Source organism: Rhinopithecus roxellana, chromosome 4, assembly GCF_007565055.1.
Source record: "Rhinopithecus roxellana isolate Shanxi Qingling chromosome 4, ASM756505v1, whole genome shotgun sequence".
Lineage (NCBI taxonomy): Eukaryota > Metazoa > Chordata > Mammalia > Primates > Cercopithecidae > Rhinopithecus > Rhinopithecus roxellana.
In genome coordinates, this window is record NC_044552.1 from 5,402,077 (window position 1) to 5,419,523 (window position 17,447).

Consider the following 17,447-nt stretch of genomic DNA (forward strand, 5'->3'; position numbering starts at 1 on the left):
CATCTCAGCTCAGCCCCTTCGCCTCATTTCTGCTCTGCACAGAGTTTCCCACAAAATTTTCCCACAAAGTTTTTTGTTAGCGTTTATCGAGGATTTCACCAGCCAAGCAAAAGCCTCTGCCTGCAGGCTGATTGGTTGGTCACGAAAAAAAGGTGAAGACATTTCTGATGAACGGTCCCATTTGAGAAGGGAAAAGCAGCCCTGTGGCCAAGTCCCCTGTGAGTGTTTTGGTTCGCCTAGTAGACCGCTTCTGCCAGTGTTTATCCAGCACAGGGAAGGTGCTTTGAATAGATGTCTTTGCTGACACGGAACCCTTTGCTTTGTGAATAGGGCGATTACTAAACAATGAAGCTATTACATTAGGAGCAGGAGCCGGCTGGAGCCAACAAATCTCCTCTACGTTTACAGAACTATAATTATCCAGAGTTTTAAAACACAATGGTATCGGCTGAGAGGGAATATCTGGGAGGGAACCAAGCCATCCCAATTAAAGGAGTGATGCACAGCCCCGTGGATTGGATGACTCCACATTAATGGGGTGGCGATTTTTTTAGATGTCACTCAAGTTAACAAATGTGCTGAAAGGTTTGAGCGGAACAAATGTGCAGGGGGAAAAATCAGATCAAGAAGAGAGATCTGTTTTATAAGAACATCTACAAATTGGTTGCAGAAAGCATTCCAGGCTGCTGTTATGAACACTAATCAAGAGAAAAATGTTTCATGAGGTTTTTCCCATATGAAAATAAAAGCTTTTTCCACTTGCCATTTCATTTCAAAATAAATTCTTCTAACCTCCAGAGGACCCCACGTGACAGAGTGGGGTGGGAGGACCGCATTGCGGGGAGGTCTGAGTGGCTCGGGGTTATGGGGCTGTGCCGGCACTTAGGCTCACCATAAAGATTAGGGGAAATCAGTTGTTATGAGAGATTGGAGACTCGATCCTATAAATAGATTTGGCCCAGATAGTAGCATTGGACTCTGCTTTGCCAGTGAAGGTTGCAGTATGTGCTCCGCCATAACCATCTGTCCTAAAATGGGTATGGGCCACATGCTTAGGGCTCCTGAGCACTTCAGGACCTACAATCTAAATCAAGGGTCTATTCCACCTGTTACGTAAGTTGAGGGCAATTCTTCCAGGTAAAGAGAAAAAAACTAAAAGCATAGTTATGAGGGCAGTAACAAAACCAGACAAAAGAATCTCTCATTCATCATCTTATACCTCTGGGAATGTTTGCTCTAATGGAGTGAGAGTTCCATCGGGGGCGGGGAGGGGGGCCACCATGGGGGATTATTTCTTCAATTATGCTTCCTTCCCATCTGTTTGGGGGCACTGCAGCAGCACCACACAGGGGCTCAGCTCAGTTCTGAAGGCAGAATCCAGGAAATGATTTGGGTCATCACAGGCTATACCGCAGAGCCCACAGTAGGCTAAATCAGGAAAGTGGGGTGCTTGCCAGGTTTTTCCCAAGCTGTCCTTTTCTGGCCCTTTGCTGATGTTCCTGCTGCAGTGGAGTCCCTCCCCACTTTCAGAGCCCTGTTGGTCCCCCTTCTGATTGTTTCCCACAGAAGTACACTAAAACATGCTGTCAGAGCACTTGCTAGCTTTCACTTACTCCAAGGGGAGAAAAAGTTTAAGTCTCTTTATCAACTTTCCCATAAGTATTTGCATGATGATTGCTGCAAAAGCAGTATTATAACAACATAAAAAAATAATAATTAAAACAGTTACCAATTAACCCACCACCCTACTACCATTTGAGTACCCCTAAGCCCATTTGTTCACTGAGCCTTCACCTGCTTTGTCCATTCTGCTTTGTTAAATATTTGCCTATTTCTAAGTTTTACTATGGAAGATAATACCACCATCAACACGTGCATTCTTTTTAACCTTCTGTGAAAGATCTCTCCAGAAATCTGGACCGATGCACAGTACTGTGAACCAAATTGTGCCAAAATTCATACATGGAAGTGTTAACCCCCTGTATTTGGAGATAGGGATGTTAGAGAGATAATTCAGGTTAAATGAGGTCAGAAGGGTACAGCCTAAATCCTTATGACTGGTGTTCTTATAAAAAGAGAAGGAGAAAGCAGAGCTCTCTCTCTTCCTCCATGTACACAGAAGAAAGGTCACTTGAAGACACAGAGAGAAAGTGGCCATCTGCAAACCAAGGAAAAGGCCTCAGGAGAAATCAAATCTGCAATGCCTTGGTCTTGGACTTAACAGCCCCTAGAACTGTGAGAAAATAAACGTCTGTTGTTTAAGCCTCCCAGTCTGTGGCATTTTGTTATGGTAGCACAAGTAGACGAATACACACAGTGTTGGGGTTGAAAGGTGAGGAAGAGAAAAGCAGCCTTTGACATTAGGAGCAGGCCTGGCCCTCACAGCTAGCCCATGTGTTCTCCTGCTGAACACAAACAATTTCACCGAACTCTAACATCAGACAAGGCCCCTCTGAGGCCACAAAGGATCAGGACAAGAAAAAGACCACTCCACAATCATGTCTGAATCCAGACAAATGCACAAACCACAAAAATGACCCAAGCATCTTCCTATATTGGATAAATGAATGGCTGCCACAGCTTCCTTACCCATTTTAAGCTTTAGCCTTGCTCTAGTTTTTTTGCCTTCTAGATTAGATTTATTCATAGAATTACTCTCACTTCCTGAGAGCATCCAATCCAGAACAAAGCCCCACTTCCTTAAATCTTCCCCCTAAACACCTAATATGAGCCAAAATCCTATCACAAGTCCTTTCTAAGCTCCGACTGAGCAACTCTGTGGCTCCTTGTAAGCATTAAACCCAGCTTGGCGTGTGTATATTTCTGGTGGTCACTGGCTGAACAACGCTATCAGTGATGTAAGTGTTTTTGTGGTTTTTAATAAACATTTAACATTGTATCAAAGAAGCTAATCAATTTTGATTGCTTCCAAAAATTTTACACAACCCAACCAGCCACTTAAGTGTTAGGGTCTTTTTCAATTAAGTGGACTGTATAAACTGAATCTTGTTTCAATGTGTATGTTTTATTGTTTTGTAGGCTAATCATTTTCCCAGGTATTTAATATTTCTCCTCTACTAGTATTTCCTTTCATCTGTCACCAGTGTGATAGTCAATGATGAAAAAAATCATTTTTGTCTCCTAGTAAAAATATTTCACAAGTTTCCTGGAAGGTGAGCGAAGTATTTGAGGGGCTGTAGTATTATAAGAGTGTTTTTCACTGCTGCTTCTGAAATGAAACTCATGGCCTGGGATTTAGGGTCCTTATAATAGAAACAGCATTGCACGTGCACACACACACAACCAAAATGGGGGAACACTCAGCAATTACAATCCTCATTTCTGTAACTTGTCATGTTGTCATAGCTGGTGGTTATAACCTCTTTCTTCTACTACCCATTCTGTATTTCCCTTGCCTTCAACAAGCGCCTCAGATGGTCACAAATCTTCATTTCTAAAGAGTCTGAGCCAACATCCTTCCTGGCTTGGGTTGTTACAGTTTTCCATTGGCCTTAATCATAGGGCTTGGTAATATTAAGAGGTGCCCTAAGGGATCTCCTGTAGTCCAGAAATACTCTTCCTTCCCTCTGTTGTGGAGTAGTAATCCAATTTCCCCTTGGTGTCAGAGTCAGTCACCATAACCAGCACAGTAACTCCTTTCTTTGTCTGTTGATTTAGAGGAATGAGGAGTCCAAAGTGGTTTCATGGCAGTCTTGACTTCCAGTTCAGTGGAAGCATTGCTATGTCTCCCTGTGGAAGTATTCTTCCGTCTAGAACAAAGACCTGTGGGCCAGCAGAGCATGAAGTCATGGGAACAAAAAGCAAAATTTACTAGTGGGTAACCAGGAGTAATAGTGAGTGGTAGAACCCCATTTCAACCCCTTGATTCCTGGACCTGTGAGTTTCTGGTTACAGGAGAAACAGCATCATAGATTAAATGCTGATTCAGAGCATATACAGTCTTATAGAGAACCTTGACCTAACCCTGCAAGGTAGTGACACTTAGCTGCCACTAGACTGAGTCTTCAAAAGTCCATTTCACTATTCTATCAAGCCAGCTGCTTCAGGATGATGGGGAACATGGTAAGACCAGTGAATTCCATGAGCATGAGCCCACTGCCACACTTCATTTGCTGTGGAGTTCTTCGGTCAAAAGTAATGCTGTGTGGAATACCATGAGGGTGGATAAGGCATTCTGTGAGTTCATGAATCGTGGTTTTGGCAGAAGCACTGCAGGCAAGGAAGGCAAATTCATATCCAGAGTAAGTGTCTATTTCACTAAGGACAAGATGCTGTCCCTTCCGTGATAGAAGTGGTCCGATGTAATCAACTTGCAAACAGGTAGCTGGTTGATCATCTGGGGAATGTTGCCATATTAGGGGCTCAGCACTGTTCTCTGAGGCTGGCAGATCAGGCACTTGGCAGTGGCCATAGCCAGGTCAGCACTGGTGAGTGGGAAGTCCATGTTGCTGGGCCAAGGCATAATCTTCATCCCTGCCACAATGGGCGCTTTGTTCATGAACCCACTGGGCGATGACAGGGATGGCTGGGGAAAGAGGCTAACTAGTATCCACAGAGTTGGTCATTCTGTCCTCTTGACTATTAAAATCCTCTTCTACTGAGGTTACCTTTTGGCAAACATTCACATGGGACACAATTATGTTGATTTTTTTTCCCATTCAGAGAGGTCTACCTACATATCTCTTCCCCAAATTTCTTTGTCACCAATTTTCCAGTGGAGCTCTTTCTACATCCCTGACCATCCAGGCAGACTACTGATCACAGCTCATAAATGAGGATAAACAAATGTCAACCCATTTCTCTTTCCAAGCAAAGTGAACAACAAGGTGCACTACTCAAAGTTCTGCCCACTGGAAGGAATTGCTTTCACCACCATCCCTCAGAGATGTCCCAGAAAGGGGCGGTAGTGCTGCAGCTGCCTGCATGTTGTGCACAACCATCTGTAAACCAAGCCTGAGTCTTCTCTTCCTCTGTCACTGATCACAGGAAACTCCTCATGAGACTGGGAGAGATAAGGCAGTGTAGCAGGAGTGGGAACCATGAGCATCTGCATCACTTCTTCATGTAACTCACTTGTGCCTGCAGGGCCTGCTCAGTCCCAATCAGTCGAAGTCGAATCACTTCCATTTGATGATGGAGTGCTTCTATGCACAACTGACGTTATGACTTGCTGGGTAAGAAAACACCCAGTTCATGATGGGCAGCTCAGGTTGCATGGTAACACGGTAACCCATAGTTAAACATTTAGTCTTTACTAAGGCTCAGCAGCAGGCCAAAAGCTGTTTCTCAAAAGGAGAGTAGTTATCTGTGGAGATTGGCAGGGCTTTGCTCCCAAATCCAAAGGCCTGCATTGCAGTTCACCCATAGATGCCTGACAAAGGCTTCAAATAGCATCCCTATGTGCCACTGACACTCTAAGCACCATTGCTTGGCCCTGCTGGATGTTATGGCCCAAGCGGCAGAGCAGTTTGTATAGCAGCCTGGCCTGTTACAGAGTCCTCTCTTGTTCTGGGACCCACTCAATATTAGCAGCTTTTTGATCACAGTAACACACCCAAATGAAGAATATGTTGCCTCCAAAATCTGAAGAAGCCCAGTAGGCATTGTGCTTCTCTTTTGGTTGTAAGAGGGGCCAGATGGAACAACTTAGCCTTCCCTTAGAAGGGATATCTCAATAAGCTTCACAACATTGGATGCCTAAAACTTTCACTAACGAGAGGGCCCCTGAAGTTTGTTGGATTTATTTCCCACCTTCTTACAGGCAAATTTCTTACCAATAGGTCTAAAGTAGTTACTGCTTCTTGCTCACTAGGTCCAATCAACATAATGCCATTAATCACATGGACGAATGTAATACCTTGTGAAAGTGATTGAGACTCCCATGAATTAGACTATAATACAGTGCTGGAGAGAGTTAGCATAACCCTGAGATAGAGCAGTAAAGGTGTATTGCTGGCCTTGCAGTGAAAGAAAACTGCTGTTGTCTTTATTGACAGATATGAAGAAAAAGACATTTGTCAAATCAATAGTTGCATATCAGGTTTCAGAGAATATGCTAATTTGCTCAAGCAATGAAACCACATCTGGTACAGCAGCTGCCAAGGGGAGTCACCACCTGGTTAAGCTTATGATAATTCACTGTCATTCTGCAAGATCCAACCGTCTTTTACATAGGTCAAATAGGCAAGATGAAAGGGAACGTGGTGGAAATCACCACCCTTGCATTTTTCAAATCTTCCGATGCTGTCACTAATCTCTGAAATCCCTTCAGGGATGCAGTATTGCCTTTGGCTTACTATTTTCCTATATAAGGGCAGTTCTAGTGGCTTCCTCTTGGCCTTTCCCACCATAATAGTCCTTATCCCATAGATTAGGTAACCCATATGGGGATTCTGCCTGCTGCTGAGTATATCTATTCCAATTATGCATTCCAGAACTGGTGAAATAACCACAGAATGGCTTCTGAGACCCACTGGGTCAATAGGACACAGACCTGAGCTAAAACTCTGTGAGTCATCTCACCTCCATAAGCCCCTACTCTGGCTAGTGGACCAAATGATGGTCCCTGTCTCCTAGATTCCATGTCAGTTCAGAGCCTTTGTCTGGTAGTACCCAAAAGATCTGATTATTTCCTTTTCCTCAAGGCACACTTACCGTGGTAAAAGGCTGTAGGTCCCTTTGGGGAGGCTTGGGGAAAAAGTAACAGTGTAAATTATTGGCAGTGTACCAGGGTCCTTCATCAAGCGGACCTAGTTTCCTTTTCATTCAAGGGGTTCTGGCTCTGTAAACTGGCTTAAGGCTGGGAATTCATTTAGGTGCCATGATTCCCTACTTTTATGATTCAAGATAGACTTTTGCTCACTTGAACATTGCTGTTTACACAGATCAATTAACAGTTTAGTAGGCTTTCTATCTGCTTCACTTCTGAAAACATCATGATCAACTAGCTAATGCCATCGGTCTGGAAGCCAGGCTATTCTGATTGCTGCTTTGACTCTACTGTCCCTTAAGGTAACCACACTCACTTTGTCTTTGGTGGTTAAGAGCTGCCACATGGCTCCTGCCACCCTAGGATCCAATCACTCCATTGCATTTAGGTTTCCCAGTTCAGTGACTGCAGATCCCACTGTAAAGTCTCACCTACAGAGAAGAGTGATCACGGAGTTTTTCAAGGATACCAGGGATTCCCTCACAAATTTATGTCTCACAATTGTGGTGAAAAATATCTCTTCCGGACTCTCCCTGGGTGAGGGGGAAGATACTAAATGACAAATCCACTCTAACATTTCAATCTCCCTAAGACTTTGAATCTCTTCCTCTATATTAAACTAGGGCAGTTCTAGCATTTTGAACTCACTCAATATTGCTCACTTTTTGGTCCATGTTTCAGCCAACCAACCAAAATTTAGTCCCTTTGTGTTGCTATGAAGGAATATTTAAGGCTGGATACTTTATAAAGAAAAGAGGCTTCTTTGGCTCATGGTTCTGCAAGCTGTACAAGAAGCATGATGCCAGCATCTGCAACTAGTGAGGGCCACAGGCTGCTTCCACTCATGGCAAAAGGTGAAGGGGAGCTGGTGCGTGCAGAGATCACATGGCAAGAAAGGAAGGTGGTAGGGAGGGAGGTACTGGGCTCTCTTAAACAACCAGCTCTTGTGGGAACAAATAGAGCAAGAATTCACTCACTCTTGCAAGAATGGCACCAAGTCATTCCTGAGAGATCTGCCCCCTGAACCAGCACCTCCTACTGTTCCCCACCTCCAACATTGGGAATCAAATTTCAACACGAGATTTGGAGGGAACAAGCAAACTAAAGTATAGCACAAACAATTGGAGCCCTTTCTAACTGCCTAAGCTGTAATGTTAAGTACAGAATCTCGGCTTAGTGAGTCCACATCAATGAATTCCACCTAATCCAACTTTATATTCCTCCTGCCATTATCCCACACCCTCAATATCCACTCCCACACATGTTTCCCAGATTTCTATCTGTATAAATTAGAAAATTCCAGTAGTTCTTTTGAACTGTAGTACACTTCCTTGTGAATTACATTTTGTACCTTACCTTTAGGAGCCTACTAGGACTTGAATCAAGTTATGGGTCTAGAAGCAAAGAGGGGTGATAGAAATGGGTCTTGAGGAGAATCATTGTCTAGCATGTCATCTACTACAGAGGAGGTCATTACAGTTTTCTAGGACAATGCAAGTTTAATCCCATCAGATGAGAGGTGAGGGGCTGAAGAGGCCACTACCACTGGGAGTGGGAAGGTGGCTTCCACAAAGGATAGAGAGGCCTCTTCCACTGGCAAATATTTATCAGATTCCAGGGGCTCGATTTCCCCAGTTTCATCAGGTCTTCCCACATATCCCCATTCCAACTATCAAAGTGCATATCTTCCTCACTTCAACGTTAGACTCCTGTGAGGCTGAGAGTTTAACCTGTGCAGTAATTCAGCCAGTCTCAGGATAAGATTCTGTGTTTGATTTTAGCAATCATAGCCCTGCTGCTAAAAGCAATAACGATATTTCAGGGCACACAGAGAAGATTTCAGGTTTTGTACATGGGGCTTAAACTGAAGATTCAAATCCCTGAGCTCATCCTTTTCTTTCCCCACTTTGTCCAGTGACATTTGGATCAACCAGCCAATCTCATTACACTTGATAGTTTGCCAAAAAAAAATTGTTCATAAGTATATACATAGCCCCCCACAACCACCCCCAGCTCCTTGCTTCTTGTAAGAGGTTGCTAAGGAGTACCCAATGGTGGTATTTTACTTATCTCTATTGTAAGATCATGCCATGGACTACCAGTGCTCTCATTACTGCTAAAAATAAAGTCATAAGCATCTTTAAATCTAATCAGATTAGAGAGCCAATTCCAGAAACTGCAGAACCAATTCAGAAAACCCATCGTTAACATTCCTTTTTTTTCTTTTTAATTTAATTTAATTTAATTTTTTGAGACAGGGTCTCATTCTATTGCCCAGGCTATAGTGCAGTGGTGCTATCGCAGCTCACTGCAGCTTCAGCTGCCTGGGCTCGAGCAATTTTCTCACTTCAGCCTTCTGAGTAGCTAAGATCCACAGACACACTACCCTATGCCTAGCTAGTTTTTTTTTTTTTTTTTTGTAGCGATGAGGTCTCACTATGTTACCCAGGCTGCTTTCAAACTCCTGGGCTCAGGCGATCGTCCTACCTTGGCCTCCCAAAATGATGGGATTACAGGCGTGAGCCACAGCACCTGGACTTCATCCTTAACATTCTGTTTCTCTAGAACTATAAAGGAAGTGGGGATAGTCATACGACATTGCACATGTACTAAATGCACTGAATTGTACACTTAAAAATGTTTAAAATATTAATTTTACGTGTATTTTACCACAATAAAAAAAAAAAGTTACAAAAAAGGAAAAGAAATATCACAGGCCTGAATGAAGGTAGGCAAGGGGAAAAAGACCCTCAATTCAGAGTTTAACTCAACAGGAAGTGCTGATCAATTTGATGGTTGAATAAGGATAAAAGCTCAGAGTTTTAGAGTTTTAAGAAATAAAATATGAGTCTAAGGTTTTCTATCTGTAACTTTACATTCATCTTTCTTCTAGGATTTAGTCAAAAGTCTTTTCAACTTTTGGACCAATGATTCTATGCTAATTTGCACTTTCAACTGAACATTCATACTGTAATTTTGTCCCAGGCAGAATTAAAGTAAAGACTCAAGATCTGGGCTTGAATCTTTACCTACCTACCAAGATGTACCTACTTCTTCCGGGGACAACATTCATGATTCTTAAAGATTTCACAAGCGTGCCTTCTAAGGTGAATTATAAACAGTGCCAAAGAATTTGCTTCACCACATGCCTATAGGGTGGTGAATCAAGCTTAACTCTTCCTCCCCCACCCCCATTTCCCCATTCACATCTCACCTGATGTCTTCCTTTGACCTACTTTTTCAGAAATCAAAGAAGTAATCTTAGGTGGTGATTTGAAGTCCCACAGCCATTGGTACTTACTCCTCTTAAGCTACCCTGCTTTCTGTTCCTTCTTTCTACTGTCCAGGGTAAGTGGCTGGAAGTAGTAAGGGGTCAATGCCAAGTGAAATCCTCTGGCATTTTCTTCTGACATCCAGGAATCTGCAAAGTGAGTTTGCTGGGAGCGTCCAGTTTTTTCAGCTTAACGTTAGGTGTACTTTCTGTCTTCGGCACAAATTGTTTCCAAATGCCTGTGGGTTGCAATATGATTTTCCCATCTTGAAAATCTATTAAAAAGGAAGAGATTCTTCACTTCTCCCCACCCCACCTTCAGGCACTGCAGATGGCGATTAACACCCTACACAGCCCCTCCCCGTAGCATCATCAATTTTTTGCCTGCATTGCATCTACTTCACAGTTCGAGACATGCCAAATCACACACGTTCTAAGTACTTGTTGCTAGCAACAAATCTCTCTTCCTCAGTGGCCAAGCAGACTATATTTGGAATGTCAGAGCACCTAGCCCTTCCCTGGCCCACTTCCTTTAGTTGATAAGTCTCCAAGCCTTAAAGTAACCTCACCCATGTTTCCTTGGGTTCTGCTTGTTGAAGGAACTCTTTGGATTATCTCAGCAAAACACAAAGTGACAACAAAACAGAGAAACAATCAGATTCTTTTCCATGAACTCCTTTTCTGTAAAAGTGAGTGTTATTAATCCCTACCTTATGAAACAATTGTGAATGTATTTAATGAGCTCATCAAAATATACATACAGAGAGAGAGAGAGAGAGTCTCACTCTGTTGCCCAGTCTGGAGTGCAGTGGCACAATCTCAGCTCGCTGCAACCTCCATCATCTCACAGGTTCAAGCAATTCTCCTGCCTCAGCCTCCCAAGTAGCTGGGATTACAGGCGCTCACCACCAAGCCCAGCTAATTTTTTTTTTTCTTTTTGGAGACAGAAGCTCATTCTGTTGCCCAGGCTGGAGTGCAATGGGGCAATCTTGGCTCACTGAAACCTCCGCTTCCTGGGTTCAAGCTTCCTGCCTCAGCCTCCTGAATAGCTGGGACTACATGCAAATGCTGCCAAACCAGACTAATTTTTTTGTATTTTAATAGAGATGGGGTTTCACCAGGTTGCCCAGGCTGGTCTTGAACTCCTGAACTCAGGCAATTCACCTCCCTCGGCCTCCCAAAGTGCTAAGATTCCAGGCATGAGCCACCATGCCCGGCCTAATTTTTGTATTTTTAGTAGAGACCGGGTTTTGCCATGTTGGTCAGGCTGGTCTCACACTCCTGACCTCAGGTGATCCGCCGACCTTGGCCTCCCAAAGTCCAAAGTGCTGGGATTACAGATGTGAGCCACCGTGCCCGGCCTGAGCTCATCAAAATATTAAAACTAGTCCATCTTTAATGGCAGTGTAGACCTAGCACATGGCTGGCAGTGTATAACTGCCAGGTGTTTCTCCTCTTTTTCTCACTGTTTCTCTCTCTTTTTTATTGAGGCAAAATTCACATAACATAAACCAAATCATTTTAAAGGGAACAATTAAATGGCATTTTGTACTTTCACAGTGTTGTACAATCACACCTGTATCTAGTTCCTAAATATTTCCATCCCCCCAAAAGGAAACGCATCCCCGTTAACCACTCTCCATTTCCCTCTCCTGAGCCTTCACAAACAACAATCGGCTTCCTGTCTCTGTACATTTACCTGTTTCGGTTATTTTATTTAAATGGATTTATATGTGTCTGGCTCCATTCGCTTAGTGTAATATTTTTTTAAGTTTTTCCATATTGTAACACGTTTTGGTAATTTATTTCTTGTTCTATCTGAACAATCTTCTGTTGCATGGATATACCACAATTTGTTATCTATCTGTTGATGAACATTTGTGCTGTTTCACCCTTTGATGTTTGTAAATTATAAATAGGGCTGCCATGAACACACATGTACATGTATTGGTTTGAGTGCCTGTTTTCAATTCTTTTGAGTATATAACTAGGAGTGAAATTGGTATTCACCCTTTTCTTTTCTTCTCTTAATGATCTCATGTCTGCATGATCCTTAATGATGCCCTGTTTTAAAATTCCTGACGTTGTTTGTCACTAGTTCATTTGTCTCTAGTTTAACTGACCAATCTTGACAGCAATTTTTCACTTTTATTAGTATTTTAAGGAATCTGCCTGTGGTTTTGAGAACCTTGTCTGCTTATACATTTGGATTAGAGATAATGATTGCTTTCTCTTTGGATTTGTTTTGCCACTCCTTTGGTAATGTCTGGAGAGGGCTGCTTAACTGACACGATCGAGGCTCCATTCGTTTGTCCTGGGATCTCTCATCAGACCTGTGCACTCCCAGACCTCTAAGGGCCGGGACCTGCATCTTTGTCCGAGGGCCATCCCCAGGCTGCCTGAACTTACTCGGCCTATGGCCATAGTGGGCTGGAGGTGCGTGGGAACTAACAGCCTCTGGAGGAAACCTTTAACTAAAGACCAAAGGCTGTCAGGGTGTAAATACCCTTCTTGCCCTTCGGCTGGGATAATTCTGAAGCATATTTTACTTAGTTTTCTAGAGTTCTTCTTGGTAATTAATGCAATCAAGCTCCAATCTCCTGCTGTGATGACTGCCTTCATAACACACCCTTTATTAGTTATCTGTCTTCCCTTCATATCTCACTTCCTACCTGTTCCTACTTATCTATTTCCCTGTGAGGGACTGAATTGTGAGTCCCTCAAATTCAACATATGAAGCCCCTAAATTTATTTGTTCGAGTCTGAAGTCAAGGTACCTAAGAGTGTGGCTTTATTTGGAGATACAGCTTGAAAGAGGTGATGAAATTAAAATGAGATCATGAAGGTGCACCCTAATCCACTATGACTGGTGTCCTTATAAGAAGAGATTAGGACGCAGACACACACAGAGGGAATCCCATGGGCAGACACAGGGAGAACACAGACATCTGCAAGCCAAGGGCAGGGGCCTCAGAAGAAATCAAACCTGCTGACTCCTTGATCTCAGATTTCAGCCTCAAGAACTGTGAGAGAAAAAAATTTCTGTTGTTTAAGCCACCTAGCCTGTGATACTTTGTTGTGGCAGCCCAAGCTAATTAATTCACTCCCAATTAAACTGTTCGCCCTTGAATCCTTGGCTCAAGGTCTGCTTCTGGGGAACCCAAGCTAAGATTCAAAGTTTATTGATTTTTTTCAGTGTTTCTTCTTTTCTAAATATGCATTTGAAGCTATAAATTCCCTTCTAAGCATGGCTAACACTCTGATATGTAGTATTTGATAGTGTAATGATAAGTATTTGTAGTATAATGGTAAGCTTTGATATGCAGTATTATTATTTAATTCAAAGTATTTTCCATTGCAATTTCTATTTAACCTGTGGCTTATTATAACTCAGAAGAGTTTTACATTGGCCTTATAGATGCTCCTGACACATGTGTCACTTCTGCTCACAACTCAAATGACCAGAACTAGCCACAGGGCTCCACCCAGCCACAGGGGAGCAGAAAGTACAACCTACTGTGTTGTTGTTGCATAGAACATCTTTCTACATGTTTCCTCTTGCATAGGTGCTAGAATTGCTTTAGAATAGGCTATAAACCTGGGGTGGAATCATTAAGCCATCTTATTAAACCCATCTACCATTTTATTGGAAATCGCCAAGCTGCTTTCCAAAGTGATTGTGCAAGTACACATATTGCCTGTGCATATTCTTCCGCACCCTCACAACCCTTCATATTATCAGACTTTTAAAATTTTTTGACAGTTTTGGAGGCATGAAACAGTATCTTATTGTGTTTTAATTTGCATTTCCCTGACTAATAGGCAGGTCAGGCTTTTTCATTTGTTTGTGGTTGTTGTTGCTTTTTGTTTTTGTTTTCTGAGAAGGAGTCTTGCTCTGTCATCAGGCTGGAGTGCATTGGCATGATCACAGCTCACTGCAACTTCCGCCTCCCAGGTTCAAGCGATTCTCCTGCCTCAGCCTCCCAAGTAGCTGGGACTACAGGCACCTGCCACCACACCCAACTGATTTTTGTATTTTTAGTAGAGACGGGTTTTCACCATGTTGACCACGCTGGTCTCTATCTCTTGACCTCATGATCCACCCACCTCGGCCTCCCCAAGTATTGGGATTATAGGCATGAGTCACCGCACCCGGCTAGGTCAGGTCTGTTTTATACCACATGTCCTGTGATGGTTTCTACTTTGTATAATTGTATTTTTAAAATAAATTTTATAAAATATTTTCCATTTTAATAAAAATTAAGTTTTTGTCCTATTTGATAATAATTCGTGGCTCATTTCCCAATAGTTTACATCATAATTCTCTAAAATTAATCCTTGCATTTTAGCAAGATTTCAGGTCTATTTCATTAGCAAGGCTGAATTTAAGAATGAACTTGAACTTTATCAGGGGTCAGTAAACTTTTTTTTGGTAAAAGACCAATAGACATTTTTTATCTTATTTATTTTTTTGCTTTGCAGGCCACATGGTCTCTGTTGCAACTACTCAGCTCTGTTGGTATAGCTGAAAAGCCGATATAGACATGGTGTGGCTGTGCTTCCACAAAACTTCACTTGTGGACACTAAAATGTAAATTTTGTATAATTTTCACATGTTACAAAATGTAACTCTTCTTTTGACTTTTTCCTCAGCTATTTAAAGACGTAAAAATCATTCTTGACTCAGGCTATATAAAAAAGAGGCAACAGGCCATAGTTTGGTCTTGGGCCCTAGCTTGGCACCCCCTGAACTATATGAAAGCTTGACTCTAGAGGGAAAGAATGTGATAGAAGCTGTCTACCTGCTGTTAAAGCAACTCACATTGCAATCAACATGAAGGATTAAGATCTCGGCCAGGTCTTTCAATCCTCTTTCTCTGTTTTTGTGTCTTACAAGGATTTTCTTAGTTAAGTTTCATGAGCACGGTAGATCCAATGGTCTCAAAAGATTTATCCTGCATTCTGCACTCACAGGTATTTCACACAGCAAAGCCCGGGAGCACTGGTCTTGCAGCCTCTGGATAACCAGATCAAACTCGTCTCTCACCAGTAGTTCAAAACAACCCATGCTATCCTCATGCAAATAAACTTATGAAATGCTTTGCCAAATGATTTGTTCAGAACAGTAAAAGCTGGATACCACTTTGTGTGGAAGAAGAGGAGATCCAGTAATGACAATATATCCTTTGTCAGAAAGACTTACAAAGGCTGTGGCATTCCCCTTTGGAGTGCTGTCATTGTGTTGGAAGGGATGAAGTAGTTCTGGGGCACACAAAAAAAGGGTTAGGAACATCTGAGAAGACTACAGATAAGTCCTTACTGCTGATTTTGGACACAGGTGGGTTACAGAGATGTTACACAAGCCCTCTGGCTTATCAGTAACCCAGGGTCTGCCTCTGCAAGGCTAATACCATGGTCACTATACTCTATCTCTCTGAAATGCTCTGGAGTCTATTCCGCATGTAACTGAATGTTTGTTGAGGTAGAAAAACCATACTTTGGCCAAATAAGCCTTTGGTTTGTTCCTGGCCAGCCATATGAAGATTCAGATGAGCAACCTGTGCTTCCTTTGCCTTATCTCTCAAGAGCTGAGGCTTTATTTCTATTCCACCTGGAACAATGTTGTTTGAGTACAACATATTTACTGATATTGTCAGCTCAAGGCATTGTGGAATGAATACTTAGGTGCTGCGTTCTTCCAAAAACTGAGCAGAACCTCCCTCCTGTGAACATTTTCAATAGGTTGTTTTCAAGGCGAGAAAGTGGGAGGGAGAAGGGGACGAGCATCGAAGTAAATATTTTTTCTTCTTTTACTTTTGTTACTGGGAACTTTCCTGTCGAGGAAGGCAGGTCCCCTTTTATTTTATCAGATGCAGAGGAGTTATGGTACCTCTGTTACCAGCTCTTTATCCACAATTAATGTTTGTAACAAGGGACCTGTTGCTACCAGTTACTGATGAAAACAAAAGCTGGTGACTTTCTGGAAGAAGGGGGCAGGTCAAGAGAGTTGCATCATGGCCACACTCCTCTAAGTTTCTAATTGTCTGTTTATTTTTTGAGACAGAGTCTCATTCTGCTGTCCAAGGTGGAGTGTAGTGGCTCAATTTCAGCTCACTGCAACTTCCGCCTCCCGGTTCAAGTGATTCTCCTGCCTCAGCCTCCCTAGTGGCTGTGACTACAGACCCATGCCACCATGCCTGGCTAATTTTTGTGTTTTTTGTAGAGACAAGGTTTTGCCATATGGGCCAGACTGGTCTCAAACTCCTGACCTCAGGGGATCCACTCACCTCGGCCTCCCAAAGTGCTGGGATTACAGGCATGAGCCACCGTGCCTGGCTTCTAATTGTCTTTTTAAAAGCCTTTTCCCCTCTTTTGTGTGTGAGTTATCTTCACCCTCACTGACCACCACTAACAAAAAAATAAGAAATAAAGAAGTGAAGTGAGAGATGTTTAGAATATTTCTGTGATGTCAAGGCAGATCCAGTAATTAAAGTTTTCCCTTCTGCCTATCTCAATTTGATCCCAATACACATTTTTTTCTTTTTTTTAGGTAAGTAACTTCAGATTTCATAACCCACTATAGCATGTAATTCTCAAGCTGTTAATGGAGTAGAAGTCATTCCTGTGGCTGGCATATCTGAACTGCCTGCATATCAGTATCTTTTGAGAGAGAGTACCAACTAATCATTCGAAGCCTAGAAGTGAAAAAGAACAATCCGTCCACACGTGAAACATTTATTGGATATCTTATATTTTAAAAACATTGGCTCATCACTCTGGGATATGAATAAAAAATTAGAGGAGAAAAGATGAATATAAAAACATACGGCAACTGAAGAAGGACTGAAGAGCTGATAGCAAGGATTCTGTCTCAGGTGTTTCCAAAGGCAGAGAGAGTCTACAGATCAATTCCAAAGACATGTGTTCTCCCTTCCTCCAATTCAGCTACCACCACGACTCCACGTGACCCCTTAGGGACTCACGCTCCCCTTGTATTTCTGGGAGGAGAACAAAACTGGTTCCACCTTAAGAACCAAAACAAGAACATGGGCCCTGTGCTAATCTGAAAGGTATTTTTATTTAAGGAAAAGACTTGGGTGTTTTTCATGTTAAGGTTAGATATTTTCTCTGGGGACTGTGATGAACACCTCCTGAAAAGTGAAAATCTAATGGGGTGTGTGTTTGTGTGTGTGTCCGTGTGTGTGTGTGTGTGTGGAAGTGTGTAGAAGTTTCTTCTAGAACTATAAAATTTCTTAGGTAATAATTTTCACATTTGCTAAGTTCTGAGTGAATCTAAACTATTTTGCTTTGAGTTTGTCTTCCTATTACTAATCCATTTTCTGCTCTAGAGGATTTTGAAGATAAGGTAGGTTTTGAACCTAGCCCACTGACTGCCAAGCAATAGTCATATATATGGAAAGTAAAAAAAATAAAGAAGTTATTGGC

At 42.3% G+C, this 17,447-nt stretch overlaps 1 long non-coding RNA gene across 3 annotated transcripts in view; it reads right to left on the reverse strand.

The window, feature by feature from the left end:
- Positions 1–10,271, reverse strand: part of LOC115896964 — a 74,209-nt gene extending 63,938 nt beyond the window's left edge. For all 3 annotated transcript variants that reach the window (XR_004056917.1, XR_004056916.1, XR_004056918.1), the window contains exon 1: positions 9,945–10,271. This is a non-coding gene — a long non-coding RNA (uncharacterized LOC115896964). The remainder of the gene's footprint in view (positions 1–9,944) is intronic.
- Positions 10,272–17,447: the final 7,176 nt, after the last annotated feature.